The following is a 15,812-nucleotide window of genomic DNA, read 5'->3' on the forward strand; positions in this document are numbered from 1 at the left end:
GGGGTTTTCCTGGAAGAGATGCTGGGAGTGATTTGCCATTTCCTCCTCCAACCCATTTTACAGATGAGGAAGCTGAGGTACGTAGAGGTAACGGGACTTGCCCACGGTCAAACAGCTAGGGAAGTGTCTGAGGCTGGATTTGAACTCTGGAAGATGCTCTAGACCCGGTGCTCTATACTCTATGGCGCCACCTAGCTGCCGCTGGGGCTTTGCAAAGGGCTACGAGCATTAGGACTTACCTCACTGTATTGAGAGGGAAAACTTTTTAATCCTTAAGGACTACATGAATGTGAGTTATTATTATTATTACTGCTAATAAAAGCGGTTCCCACCTCGGTGTTGCTGTGAGGCAAGGTTTAACCCTTAAAGCTCTGTATTAATGCGACTGATTCATGGCAACCTAAGCCTCCAGGTACTAATTCTGAGCTTTAACTTCTCCGGCCAGCGGAGAGGTCATTTTCCAAAAAGGCAAGTGATTTCACTGGGCTTAAGTCAGTCTCTTGTAAGGCTGCTTTCCCTTCCCCTTCAACTTTTCCCAAAGTTCCCCAAGTCCCCGGGACGGCCTTGGGCCCTGAGCAAGTAAATGTCACATCAGAAGGCGAAGCCATCCTGGGCCCTTGGAGGTTGCTCATGTTACCATGCGGCTCCCTCCCTGCCAGGCTCCCAGCTCCCTGGAGGTCACCCGATGGCCGGGCTGGGGAGCCCCCCCCCCTCCGCACAGCTGTAAGGATTTCAGGGGTCACTGTTCTGCCAACCAGACCATCCCACAAACACGGGGATTCGGGCCATTCCTGGAAGACCTCTATTTTTAAAAAGTTAAAAACCCAACCCAAAGAATCTGACATCACCCTCGTTCCCCGAAGCCGCCCACCCAGCCACAGCTCGTCGGGCGAGAGCGCCAAGAAACGACCCCGGCTGGTCTGAGACCCCCCCCCCCCGCCCCCGGGGGCCTGCAGTAAAACCCAGGATTTTTTGTTATGGGGGGGGCGGATTACAACAGCTCCTTAGGTTGGGTCAGCTTCCCCTCCCGCCCTACAAAGACCCCTCGGTTACCCAGGCGGAGGGCGGGCAGAGACGCCCGCGGAAAGTGGGCGTGGGACCCCCGGAGGGAAATAACACAAGCGAACCTGAAATTGACCCCTGGGCTCCGGAGCCCGGAGGCTGCAACAGGCGGGGCTCGGGCCACAGGAGAGCTTTCTTTTATAGAAAAGGAAGGGGTTTGCGAGAGGTTTCAATTTAATTTATTGCCAGGATTTTTTTTTTCCTTAAACAACGCTAAGGACCCCGGCCCAGCAAGCCCGGAGGTCTGCCTCCGAACGAGGGCGGCCGCGGCGTCTCCTCCCCAGAGCAGCCGATGTGCTCGGCGCCCCCTCCCCAGTACCCCGCCTCCCAAGCCCGCCCGCGGCTCGCGGGGAGGGCAGGGAATAAGGCGACCACTAGTTAGAGCCGGGGTTCCGCGGGACCCTCCCGCCTCGCCCTTCGCGCTCCGGCCGCTACCCCGGGCTCGGACAGGCAGGAGGGCAGCGCCCGGGCTCCCGCTCCCCCTGCCCGGGCGGCGCAGACCGGAGTAAAGGCGGCCGAAGTTGGCCAGGGCACGAGGCTGAGAGGGGTCTCCACGCCCTCCCCGCTGCCCGGGGTCCCACGCGGGGCGAACACGGGCCAGGGCAGCGCGGGGGCGGGCGCGCGGCAGGGGCCGGGAGCCGGGGAAGGGGTCCCCTTCCAGTCTTCCTGCTCGGCCCTCCCGTGCCCCCGGGGCCCCCGTACCTCTCAGAGCCGGCCGGCAGACCAAGTGCAGGAGTAAGCTCCGGTCGCTGCCCCGTTCTGTCCCGGGAGGAAAGTTTGTGCCATGAAGAGGAGGGGTTGCGTGGGAGGGGATTTGCGTATCCGCGGCCGGGGGTGGAGAGAAGGGGCGCGCAAAGTGCGCGGGGGGCGGGCTGCGCGCGGGAGCTTCCCCGCGGGGCTGGGCTGGGCAGGGCAGGATCGTCCGCGGGCGAAGCGCCTGCAGTGCGCTCTTCGCGCGCCCTCCGTGCGCCCCGGGCGCCGGGCACCGGGCGCCGGGATCTGCCTCCCCGGCTGCCGCTTACACTTCCTCTTCCTCTGAACTCATGGGCAAAATATGCCGGTCTGCGTGCTCCGGGGCTCGCGGCGGCCCAGCCCGAGCCCGGCCCGAGCCCGGCGCGCTGCCCTCGGGCCTCCCGGCCGCCGCCCCCGCGGCAACTCCCCTCGGGCTCCGGCGGCCCGCCCTGGAGCCGGCTGACCCTCTGCCTGGAGCCGCTGCCGCCGCCGGGGCTGGAGCTACTGCTGCCGAGGCTGCTGCTGCTCCTCCTGCTGCTGCTCCTACTACTGCTGCTGCTGCTCCTTCTCCTGCTCTCGCTGCTACTCCTCCTCCTGCTGCTCCTCCTGCTCTCGCTGCTACTCCTCCTCCTCGTGCAGCTTCTCTCGCTGCTGCTGCTGCTGCTGCTGCTGCTGCTGCTGCTGCTGCTGCTGCTGCTGCAACTTCTCCTCCTCCTCCTCGGACTTTCCCCGCACAGACCGCTCACGTGTTGCGTTTGTCTGTGCACCAAACCCGCAGCACGGCGCCTGGCACGCCGCTGTTGCTCAGTTCTCTCAGTCCTGGCTGGCTACCATTTGGGGCTTGCTCGAGTGCTTCACCATTTCTTTGCCAGCCCCCTACTTTGAGCTACATGGTGGAAGCCCGTTGTCCCAGGGCCCTCCATTCTCCTCTTGACCCCCTCTCCCCCAGGCGGAGAATTTCTGACACTACCCCCCCTCCTCCCTCCCACCCTACTCAAAATCCTAAGAAAATCACTCACTGGTCAAAAGCCTTTGAATTCTGGCTTAATTTCTATGGGTCTCAATTTCCTCAGCTTTCTTAGGGGGACTGGATAATAGAATTTCCAAGATTCTTTCCAGTTTAGACACCCTGTGAGCTGGAATCCCTCCCCCTGCTTTCTCCAAAAACTTCGGTTTCGGTATCTGGGAAGTGAGGCCAGAAAAGAGGCTGCTGGGATGTGGGTCAGAGAAGCAGAACCCCTTCTGAGGGGCCAGGAAAACCAGGGGACGGGGCGGTCACTCAGGTTGGGGAGACCCGGGGTCCTCAGGCCTGGGGGCCAATCACCAGAATCCCCAGGTGCATTTCAGCCGCTCTCCTTGGAGGTCAGGGGCGTGATATCAAGCTAGGTTGGCCCTCGCCCACCTTCAGCCTGCCAAAGAACAGGAAAATGTATTGGAAACATCGTGCTCCTGTAACATAATTTTGAGCTTTTAGCCAGCAAGCTATGGAAAGCGGAGGCAAAGCAGCCCAAGGAGATGAACAGGAGCGTGGTCTCCATTAATGGAATGGGCTTGTGTGGCAGTTCTCCAGGAACCGGAGCCAGAACAACCTGAAGAAAACCTTCCTTAAAATATTCAGAAAATGAGAAGTGCATAGGGAGCCACTGGGAGGAAGAAGGGAGGGAGGGGAGGCTGGTTAACACTAAAGTCAGCCGCTTGCACTCCCCGTGGCCAGACACAATGAGAGGAGACATGGCCAACGCGGATAAGGAAGGCAGACGGGCCTTTGGAGCAGCCAGAGGACATCCCCCGGGGTCATTCCCCACAAAATGTGCTCCTGCTTCGGACCCTCCAAAGGTCCTTTGAAATGGCAACCGAGCTTCCCAAATGAGATCCCTGCAATACTTTCAGAAATCAGTCTGGAAGTCGGTCAACAAGTGCCTGTGCTGTGCCTGGCCCGGTGCTTAGCGCTGGGGATACAAAGAAAACTCTTTCTAGTCCTGGGCCTCCCGGAGGATACATTTCTAACCGAGAAGGCTACATGTAAATAATTGGGTACAGTATATGCCAGATAGGGCTGCTAGGTAGCGCCATCGTGCACGGAGCGCCAGACCTGGAGTCGAGAAGACTCATCTTCCTGGGTTCAAATCCCTCCTCAGACACTAGCCATGACCTTGGGCGAATCATTCACTCAGCCCTTTACGCCTCAGTTTCTTCATCTGTAGAACGAGCTAGAGAAGAAATGGCAAATTACTCAATATCTTTGCCAATCAAACCCCATATAGGGGCACAAAGAGTCAGACCTGACAAACAACTCAACAAAATACAACTGCTAGCTTGTGCTCTCCTTCCAGAGGGAGGACACAGGTGATTTGCTGAATTCTCTTTGAGGGAGTCAGAGGGATACATGTTTGACCCCTCCAATCTCTAGTTGTTACCATACTTTCTTGGATTGATTTTTCAGTCTTCTTTTTTTCCCTTTTCTTTTCTTTCTTCACTCAAATTGTGACTTCACACTCTGACAGTAGCACCATCTTTCACCCTCTAGTCCGTGGTTTACACTTTGTCATAATCTCTGATTCTCCCCATTTTCACACTTGTCTTCCCATGCCCAGCCAGTCACCACCCTGTTTTTTCTCCTCCATGTTTCCTCCCTTCAGGCCTCCCCCAGAAGTATCTCCACCAACCTTTCTCCTTCCCAACCCTTAAACACCTCCTAAACTTCATCCTCTCCCAGTGCTCACTCATTCACTTTTTTCAGTCTTCTCTGACTCTTTGTGACCCCATTTGGGATTTTCTTGGCAAAGACTCTGGAAGTTCTCAATGAGCAAAGAAAGGCAAACTCCTACCACTTGGCCTATCCAGTGGCCCTTCCAACAGCCCCACTCCTGCCTCCCACAGATTGTAGCTGTTTCTCTGAGTTTGTAGTCTTTTTCTTGAAACAACAAGCATTGTCCCCTTTCTCCCATCAGTTTGAGTCATGACTTTGGTAGTAAATCATAGCTCTGCAAATGGAAGGGAACAACTAGAGGTAACCTAACCTAACCCCCTCATTTTACAGATGGAGAAACTGAGGCAGAGAGAGATGGTGTGATTTGTTTAAGATCACCCATGAGGGCAGAGATTTAACACTGGAAAGGGCCAACACCAACTTCCTCTTTTACAGATGACAAAACAAGCCATCTTGTCATTATAAGACCAGCCAAGTTTACACTGATAAGAAGCATCTGAATCAGGGCCTAAGATTATAGAACTAAAGGTCATCCTGCTCTACCTACCTGTCCCTCTTTTCCACACCCTCATCTCTCTCATTACAATCCATCTAGACTGTTGTCACTGTAGAATGGACTCATTATAGTTTCCCTTAAATCTGGCCCTTCCTCTACATTCCCTCATTTCTGTAACAACCATCTTTCCAGAACAATTTTGGAATTACCCATGACTCTTCTCTCCCCTCCCCCTCCTTCAATACATGGCAATTGATAGGCTATCATATCCCATAACATCTCTTGCATTTATCCCATTCTCTCCACTCTTAGGGTCACCATCTTAGTCCTGGCCCCCTTTACCTGTCTCCCAGACAATTACAAAAGCTTCTTGAATGGTCTCACTGCGCCCGCTCTTCCCACATTCACACAGCAACCAAAGAGATAGAACTACATACTGCCTTTTCCTTAGTGGCTCTCTATTGGCCCTAGGATAAAAATCCCAAATCCCCAGAGTATTTAAAGTTACTCCGACACTCAATACACAAGCATTTATTAACTATTATCACATGCCAGGCACAATAAATGTTTTGGGGTTGGGTTTTTTTCCTTCTCTTTTTAAAACAGAAAATAAAAAGATGCCTTCCCTCAAAAAGCAACCAGTCTAATGGGAGATATGTGACAACTATATTGACATAAAGCATAGGAGGTGATCTCAGAGGGAAGATACTATCACAGCCCAACTCCAACTCCTACCTACCTTTCCAGGCTGAATTTGTACTATTCCCTTTTACCAAATCTCCATCAGTTAAATTAGCCTGCTGGCAGATCTTCATATACAACAAACATCTCCTGTCTCCTTGGCCATGCAGAAGTGGAATCCCACATCTGAAAAGTCCTTTCTCCTCATTTCCCCATTGTTTCCTTCAATCACAATTTGAGGATCATGTATTAGAAGCCTTTCCTCATCCCCACCTGAAATTACTTTGTCTTTACTTATATAAAGTCCCATTCTTCCTTTCCCCTACCTCCAGCCAATGCCAGATCCTAAAAGAAAGATATCACTTTCTTTTTTTAAATCACATCATCCAAGGCATTGCCTTTGAAAAGAATAAACATTTAATAAATATGTATTTAATTGAGTTGCACTCAATTCCTGATAGGTCCTCCCTTCTCCACTCAGACTAATAATATAACTAACTCATGAATCTGCTTCTATCATTCTTCTGTGTCATTTCCCTATTCCAATGAAATCACAAGTCAGTTTATCTCCCATTCTTCCCCTCAAAAGAATAATCCAATATGAAAGGAGACTTGGAACATATACCCTCTTGATGGTATTATGGCTGAGCCAAAAGCTATGGACAACTTGGTGATTGGGGAGATATAATTTCCATTCTTCTCACCATTTTCCCCAACTCAGATTCATTTACTCAAATCATCTTTTCCTCAACTAATTTTTTTTCTGGAGAAATGAAGCCCTCGACTAAACCTTAGTACAGCCATTATGACAGCTATTATTATGCTGTCTATCTTTTAGTGTTCAGTTAATATTTCATTAGTGATTTTGAGAATTCTGGTGTATTAGAATTCCTATACTAGAAGAAATCAGCATCTCTTAGGTGAGGGGAAGTAGCCTGGGACACCAGTTTTGAGCTGTCCACTGTCACAAGATTGATCTGACTTCCAGGCTAACTTACCCTCAATTCATTGCTCCCTGCTGTCTCTCAAAATCATGTATCACTGTTTTTTGTATGGTTATTAGATATCTAAGTCATACTCCACGCTTCCCTGATGGGGAGTCTAATTTTTGTTACTCCCCGAAGTGCTCTGCAAACCGAAAGCATGCAAGAGATACCTTTCTCCAAATTTTAGTCTAATTGACCATTTTTCTGCCTTGAGGCTCTAAATCTGTTTGCCTACAATCTGACTTGCCTATGATATCAGGTCTACCACAGAAACCAGGAAAGTTTAGAAGTCTTGGTAAAAAGTTTACAGAGCTACCCACTTTTTTCCTCAATATATGTAGGGAGCTGTTGGCCCAGGCCCAGAGTCTGTCCCTTTCGTTTTGTTTTGTTTTGTTTTTTTAAACAGAGAGTTACTGGAGAACTGAGTAGTCTGAGCTTCATCAGCTGCCAAAAAGTCAAATCAGCCCCAAAAGAAAAAATAAAATTTTTCATGTGGGCCAGAAACAATTTTTCCTTAAGGAAATGCCACCGATATAATGTTCAAATGTATAAATGCCTTTTATTTGATGTATAAGTGCCCATTGAAAAACAAACCATTTTTCCTGAAAAAGTACCATAAATATAATATATAAAAGCTTCAGTATAATTTATAAAATTCCCCATTAAAAAAAAAACAATTTTCCTTAAGAAAATGCCAGCAATATAATGTATAAATGCCCCATTTTTGGAAAACAATTTTTCCTTAAGAAAATAGCAATATAATATATAAATGCCTTCAATATAATATATAAAATGCCCCAATTTTTAAAAAAATAATTTTTCCTTAGGAACATGTCACCAATATAATACATGTGGCCTGTTTTTGGAAAATAATTTTTCCTTAAGAAAATGCCAATGTAATATATCAATACCTCCAATATAATATATAAAATGCCCCATTTTTGGAAAACAATTTTTCCTTAAGGAAATGCTACCAATCTAGTATATAAATACTTCTAATATAATATATAAATGTTCCATTTTTTGGAAAAAAACATTCTAATGTAATATATAAATGTTCCATTTTTGAAAAACCATTTTTTCTTAAGAAAATGTCAGCAGCACATATATAAATCCCTCCAACATAATCCATAAAATGCCTCATTTTTTGAAAAACAATTTTTTCTTAAGAAAATGCCACCAACATAATATATAAAGGCCTCCAGTACTGGATCCATAAAATACCCCATTTTTTGAAATACAATTTGTCCTTAAGAAATGCCACCAAAATTATGTCTAAAATGCCCCGTTGTTTGTTTGTTTTTTTTTTTTTGACCGTGCTCAGATTCACTGCCCTTTAAATATATATCAATCACGTATTAATACTTATCATTGTCTGCAGACAAGTGCACCAGAAACTCAAGTTCAAGGCAGAAAGCCTTTGGTAAAATAGAAATCAGGGTAAATAGCAAGGAATTGGATCAGATATTAAGAATCCTGACACCCATCCCCACACAACTCCCACCCCTTTTGTGTCTCCAGGGAGCTCTAGCCCCAACTCCCAACTAATCACTGTCTTGCCAGCACAGCAGGAGGGCCATACATCAGCCGATGGTGGAAAGTTGCTAAGGAAACTCAATTTGGGCGCCGGGGGCTTCCCACTCAGCCTGTATTTCAGACCATCACAGACTTGGGCAGCTTTAGACCAAGTGCCTCTGTCTCCACAGCTGTTCCCTGGGGCTAACTCTGCAGGATGCTATCTTAGCATCAACTTGCTTCTGTCTCTGTGTGTGTGTCTTATTCTTTAGCTGCTTGTGTCCTAATTCTGTACCACTGTCATTCTCATCATCATCAGAGAATTTCAAAGTGAGAAATCCCCCCAGCCATTTCAAAACTTCTTGGAGATTACTCACACACAGCTTTTGGGGGGGATGTGATTTCAATGTGGAAGATAGTTTTTAAAATTCAATATGAAAAATATGGACTCTGGGTCCCAAACATCTCCTTATATTAAAAATGAGAGCAATGAGAATAAGAAAAATTTAGACTGAAGTGTGATTTTTAAAGTAAATCTTTCATATTATTTTTTTAAAATGTCTAACTGTCCTTACACTGTGAGACTTAAGTTCAGTGGGTAAATCAGATAAGCTGGGGTTTTCAGTATTCTTCCTCCCAGACCTTCTCTTTGGAACTTTTCTTTGGGTAAATGTCATTTTTCCATGTCTCAAGAATTTTGAAGGTTTTCTAAAATCCCCTACCTCTTTTCCACATCTATTATGCTGCACTCTATGCTATGCTGGTCAACTGTAGCAATTACCCAGATTATTGCAAATTCCCCCAGAAAAAAATGCTTTCGTTTCACTTAAATAGTCAAATAAAAAGTAAATTTGGGGGGATTGTTTTTGAGCGAGTGACTGGGGTGATTGTTCTCTTTCTCCACTTGGCCCATACGGTTCTGACCCTGGGCTAGTTGGCCCTCACCTCTAACTGACCTTGCCTTGCCTGCTTAAACCCCAAAGATGCTCGAGCTGCATCCTGGTGGGTTACCTTGGCAACCCCACATTGTCATCTGTTAGAATGTCCTAGGGCGGCAGCTTTTAATTCTATCACAGCGGTCCCATCAGGGGTCATGTAATAGTATTGTGTTCCTATGGTCCCACTTCCTCCCCTCTATGATTTAACACTAAGTACATAGGGAGGGGAGCTGAGCACGGGGAAAAGCAGGCTGCTCTAGCCTGGTGGGTCACAGATGGCTCCAGAGCCCTGCCTCAAGTTATTAGCCGTGGTTTACAAAGCAATCCCCAAGTTAAGGCTGACAACTGATTCTCCCCCCCATCTCCTCCCTTTCTCGACTGCCATCTTCTCCCCGCGCCATGCAATTAGGCAGCCCGCCTCCCCACAGATCAAGGGACGCATGACTAAAAAGAGGCACCCCTACTACCCGGATGCAGCCAAGTCCTCGGCCACTTTTCCCATTTCTCCAGCTGAGGTTTGTGTCTCCAGGGCCTCCCAGCTGGAGACTCTGGAGGAAGCAGCCCAGGGCAGTGTCCCCTCCCAGCTGCCCCCCCAGGGAGAGGCAATGCTTATGCCAGGTTAGACTCTGATGGAATAAATGATCCAGCTTTTAAAAAAATAGTCCCCCCCAACTCCAGTGGCTCCCTATTACCTCTAGGATCAAATGCAAAATACTCTGGCAGTTAAAGCCCTTTCTGACCTGGCTCCTTCTTACCTTTCCCATGTGCCCACATCCTTATAAAGCTCTAGGATCTGATCCCACCAGCCTTCCCTATCCCTCTATCTCCTGACCTCCAGATCCCATCAGCTTTCTCCCAAGCCTGAAAAGCTCTTTCTCCTCCTCACCCCTGGCCTGCTGCCTGCTTTCAAGGCTCAAATCCCACATTTGTAGGAGACTTTTCCCATCCCCTCACTCCTGGTGCCTTTTCTTCCAAAACTGCTCTCTATCTCCTCTCTGTCTCCGTCTCTCTGTTTCTCTGTCACTTTCTGTCTGTCTGTCTTTGTCTCTCTCTGTCTCTGTCTAACTCTGCCTCTCTGTCTCACTGTCTCTCTCTCTCTCTGTCTCTGTCTCTCTCTTTTTCTCTATCTCACTGTCTTTCTCTGTGTGTCTCTCTCTTTTTCTCTTTCTGTCTCTCTCTTTCCCTTTTTCTCCCTTTTTTCTCTATCTCTCTTTTTCTTTCTGTCTCCTTGTGTCTCTTTCTTTCTTTCTTTTTCTTTCTCTCTTCCACTCTTACTCTCTCTCTATATACACACACACACACACACACATATGTATATATTGAAGCAGCCAGATAGTCGGTACCATGCATAGCATTGGACTTAGCATCAGGAAAACCTGAGTTCAAATCCTGCCTCTTAGACACTCACTGGCTTGTTTCCTCATCTATAAGAATGGAGGTAGTAATGAGAACAACTTCCCAGGGTTGTCATCAGGATAAAATGAGCTAGATAGATACCATGCTTTGCAAACCTTAAAGAGTTCCTTTGATGCTCTGGCTATGACATTGTCTGCCCCTTAGAGTGTGAGGTCCTTGAATACAGGGTCATGGGGAGGTGGGGGGTTATACCCTAGGGTTTAACACACTTCCCATCCTAATAGATACTTATTCATAGATGCCCATTTTCTGTCTGACTGATGAGGAGCTCCTTAGAACCTTGAGGCGGAAGCTGGATGGGCAAAGCTGGGATTAGGGGTTGTTGCTGCCACATACAGGGACTGGTTTCTGTGAAACCTGGGACTTGTTTTTTTAAAAAGCAACTTGCCTCCATCTCGGGTTGTCTTAGCTTCCAAGCAGGGTTTACGAGGAGAGACCGCGTTTGACAGCCCGCAGGTACAAAAACAGCCAATGACTTTTATTGCCGTTGATATTTTACATCACTTCTGAGCTCCGATGAGCTCCCATTTGGACCCTGCTATTACATGCTCAAAGGCGACAAAAAGATCTGTGGCTAACCAAGGAGACAATCGTGGCCCGGAGCTTTAGCTCTGTGATGGGTGCTTCCCTTACTTAATTGTAAAAGAAAGAAGCTTGTGGTGGGAATTCCATCATGGCTCCTCCAATATTCTGCCCCTTTCATTTAATTTCATTTATTCAGCATGTCCTTAGTGGCAGGACTAAGAGAATCGCCTCGGTACAGTTGATAGAATCTAAGCCTACTGAGGGCAAGGATGGATTCGTGTCTGTTTTTGTCTCCCTGACTCTCTGCACATAGTAAGAACTTAATAGAGGGTCTTCCAATAGTCTTGGAGCCCTGAGACGTTGTTGTATATATTTATTGATTAACTAATCGATTGATTGGGTAGGGAACCTGTTCCAGAGGCAGGAAGACAGAAGTTCTGATTCTGCTTCTGACACATATTGGATAAGTTATTAAATCTCTCATTGCCCTTAAGCAGCGCTAATATTTGCAGGTGCATTTTCTCTTCTGGGGTTCCCTACATCAGTAAAAACATAGCTCTGTTCCCAGAGAGACAGATCTTTTATTTAGGAATGAGATTAAAAAAAAACCAGTCCGTCTTCTCCAGGAGCCACTGTGGGACTGGACAGACATAACACGTCCACAGAAGAGAAAAATACAGAACAGATTTTTCTTTTGGTTTAGGTTTGGGGGTTTCTTGTGGAACAGGGAAGCAGGTAATGTGAGGGAGGTGATGTTAAAATGGCTCATCCATGTGATTTCATGAGTATAATAAATTCACTGTGCAAGACATCCAAGGTGTGTTGGAGCTAACTCTTGAGAAAGCCGATTGTTAAATTTTCAACATGAGTATTTACACTGAGGAAATTGGCTAACTTTACAAATCAAGACTTAATTCATTGTTTTCTTAATTGCCTAGATTTAAGAAAGTGATGAAGAAAGTATTATGAATAATGAAGATTAAATTGAAAAGGGAGCCCATGTACAGTTTTTTTTTTTCCTCGAGTACTGGTTGTTAAACATTTATTAGCATACTAGAAACACCTGACTGAAAACAGCCCAGCAACCTTTCTGTAACTTAGTTTTAGAAACTACTTGGAGGCATTAAGAGATTAACTTTCACACACAGATAGTATGTGTATGAGACAGGACTTGAACCCATTTCTTGATTGAGGTCAGCTCTTTATCTGCCATGGTGACTAATAATAATAATGAATAAATTCATTAATTAATAATAAAATAAATGAAATTCAAAATAATTAGGAGTAGAAGGTGAGAAGAAGGTATCAAGAAAGACCTCCTGTACTAGACAGCAACTGAATTGGGACCTTCATGGAAGTAAAGCCAGGCAGAGATGATAGAATCTATCCAGAGGCAAGTGTCTGAACCGTGTTTGCCTCAGTTTCCTTATCTGTATAATGAACTGAAGAAGGAAATGGCAAGTCATTCCATTACCTTTGCCAAGATGATGGAATGTCCTTCATTCAAAGAGGGAATAATAAAGAGTCTCAGTTGGTTAGAAAGCAGAATGCATGAGGGGGAGTAATATGAAATCAGTCTGGAAAAATAGTTTGGAGCATGCTGGGAAGTTTTAAATGCCAGGGGAGATTGAATTTTATCCTGGAAGGCTTTAAGCATGAGAGTGATATGGTCAGGAACGTACTTTGAGAATATCAATTTGGCATCCTGTGGAGATTAGATTGAAGGAGAGAGAGACTGGAGGCAGAAGGACCAATTAGGATTTTATTATAAATCATCCAGGAGAAAGAAGAACAGAGACTGCATTTGGTTAGTAGCCATTTGATGGGAAAGGAGAAGACAGATCCATGAGACTGACAAGACTTGGCAACTGATGGGACATGGCGGCATGATGGAAAGTGAAGAATGGGAGGATTCCTCCAAGGATTCTGAGGAATTCACAAGAGTGGGTATGGAGGGAAAGGGAAGTTGGGGGGAAGTTGGTAGGGTCACCAGAGAGTGGGAGAAAAGTGGGAGATGGGGATCTGACCTGACATTTGGAGCTCTTGTGTCGGTGGGGACATGATAGACTCTCTCCTTGAGTCAAGCTGTGACTGTATCCCCAAGGATGGGGATGTCTGGGGATCATGAGATCTCCCACCCGTCAGAGGAGAACCGACAATTGTCTCGATAGGGACACCATCCAGACTAGCTTTCTGATTTGCTTTCTTGGTTATTTACCTTGCTTCATGCTTCCATTAAATATTTCATTGGTTTTATATGTATATATTTCTTAAATGACTGAATTCCCTGTAGTTTTGCATAGCCGATTGCTCAAAATAGCTCCGAGCCTGGAAAGCAGCAAATGGTTCCAGGTCCGTGGGGACCCCGGCTACAAATGTTTGTTGAATGAATACATGAATAAATGGAAATATCCCGAGACAGGATCATTTACTTCCAAGGACTCTCACCCATTTTAACCTCTAGCCTCACTTACCTCTGAGTCATTCTCTGTACCTCTCTCTGTCTCCCTTGTTCCTCTGTTCTGCTGGCCCCAGCTCTTTCCCTTTTTGAAATGCATTTAGAGGTTTTAAATGTCAATCACCACAGGGCCATCTTCTCCCTCTCTGCTGTCAGCAGTCTATCTGCTCGGCTCAGATGGGGGCTTGGGAACAGAGAGCTGCTGTCAGTCACAGTTGAAGCCAGACCTTAACCCGAAGGTCCCGGGCCCAAATAGCTGGGGATGCAGACGGAGGAGCCAGCAGAGTCTTCTGGAAAGGCCCAAATACTGCATCTTAGCATCATCCACCGCCAAAAAAAAGAAAAACCAAACAGCTGGATGGCAACAGGCCAGGCTAGAACAGCTGCCTCTTTCTAGGGAGTTCAGATGATGCCGTTATTAAGAAAGTATCAGGGTTGTAGGAGCGGCTCCACTTTCCCAAAAGTTGACTTGTGAAGGCATATGGGCCCAGAACTGAGAGAGAAACCCCTACCAGGGAGAATCCTCCTCCTGTTTGGTCTCATATTAATTGTTCTAATTAATCTGGAGGAGGAGTTGGGTCTCCAACATGCCCTGCCCGGCTTTTCCTCACCCTCAGTTCCCTCTCAAGTCTAGTCACGAATGTCAGGGTCCCATAAATAACACTTGGCTCACTTGAGGTAAATGAGCCTGGATTTAACTGGAGGCTGATTTCAGTGACTGTATCAGGGTAAAAATAAATAAGATCCAAGATCCCATTTTTCTAGTTTGGTGAGCGGACACTTCCTAGAAGGTCTAAAGTGGCCCCCGTCTCCCAAAGGATCCCTGAGGTCACTATAGTCCTCATACCTTTTAGTTCAGGGACCCTGGCAGCAGACAAGAGGCCCAGGTGTTATCCAGAGACCAGAACAGTGATGGAGGAAGGTAGAGCCGACCTCGCTGGGACTTGGAGACCTGTTGCCAATCTGTCAGTCAATCAGCAAACCATCGGAGCGGAGTGTCAGCTCCTGGCAAGCAACTGTCTTTGCATCCACAGCGCTTACAACCCATAAAATAATAATAATAATAATAGCTAATATTTATGTGGCACTTAGTATGTGTCAGGCACTGTGCTAAGCATTTTATAATTATTATCTCACTGAAGTTCCACAACAACCCTGGGAAGTAGGTGGTGCTATTATTCCCAGTTTACAAATGGAGAAACTGAGGCAAAAAGAATTGAAGTAAGTCGTCCAGGATCACAGAGCTAATAAGGTGTCTGGGGCCAAATTAATGAATGTTTATTAACCGAAAAACATGTGCCACACCCTGCACTAAGCCAGAAGGGGACAGTGTCCTGGGAGAGTCCATTTGTGGGTGCTATTCTCTAGACACACTGAGTCTTCTTCTGACGGCTTGTGTTGCTTGGGAATATCTTTTTTTTCCTTAACATTCCTTGATTGTTGTTTTTTAAGTTTTGAGTTCCATTTCTGTCCCTATTCCTTCCCTCTCCTTCTCCAGTTCTTCATTGCACAATATTGTTTTACTGTGAACAATGTTCACCTGGTTCTGCTCCCTTTGCTTTGTATCAATTCATATAAATTTTTCCTGTTTTTTCCTGAAATCCACTTGCTCATCATTTCTTATAACACAGTAATATTCCATTACCGCCATATTCCACAGCTCCTTCGGCCATTCCCCAATTGGTGGGCCTCCCCTCGGTTTCTGATCCTTTGCCACCACAAAAAGAACGACCATAAATATCTTTGTACAAATAGGTGCCTGGGAATTCCACCGGATCGGGGTTGTTGGGAAGCAGCAGTTCTCTGGTTATGGGTGCCCACGTACACTAATTCTCTGTTTTATTTGCTTTTTTAAAATTTTGCTTGCTTCATATTCTGATGAAAAATTGTGGTGAATATATGCATCTTTATATAGATATAGAAAAATATAGATATTTATATATGAAAAATTGTAGTGGATATATGCATTCATATATAGATACAGATATATGAAAAATTGTAGTGAATATGTATCTACATATAGATATAGAAAAATATAGAACTCTATATATGAAAAATTATAGTGGATATATGCATTCATATATAGATATATGAAAAATTATTGTGGATCTATGTATCTACATATAGATATAGAAAAATATAGATATCTCTATATGAAAAATTGTAGTGGATATATGTATCTATATATAGATATAGAAAAATATAGATATCTATGTATGAAAAATTATAGTGGATCTATGTATCTACATATAGATATAGAAAAATATAGAGTTCTATATATGAAAAATTATAG

The 15,812-nt window shown here is 45.9% G+C and overlaps 1 protein-coding gene across 2 annotated transcripts in view; it reads right to left on the reverse strand.

The window, feature by feature from the left end:
* The window catches only part of RFTN1 (raftlin, lipid raft linker 1), a 174,326-nt gene extending 172,258 nt beyond the window's left edge, over positions 1–2,068 (reverse strand). The window contains exon 1 of one of the 2 annotated variants that reach the window (XM_031940306.1): positions 1,765–2,068. The gene's annotated coding sequence lies outside the window, so the exon portion shown is untranslated. The remainder of the gene's footprint in view (positions 1–1,764) is intronic. The other variant, XM_031940302.1, reaches the window with a different exon arrangement.
* Positions 2,069–15,812: the final 13,744 nt, after the last annotated feature.

This window comes from Sarcophilus harrisii, chromosome 5, assembly GCF_902635505.1.
Source record: "Sarcophilus harrisii chromosome 5, mSarHar1.11, whole genome shotgun sequence".
NCBI lineage: Eukaryota > Metazoa > Chordata > Mammalia > Dasyuromorphia > Dasyuridae > Sarcophilus > Sarcophilus harrisii.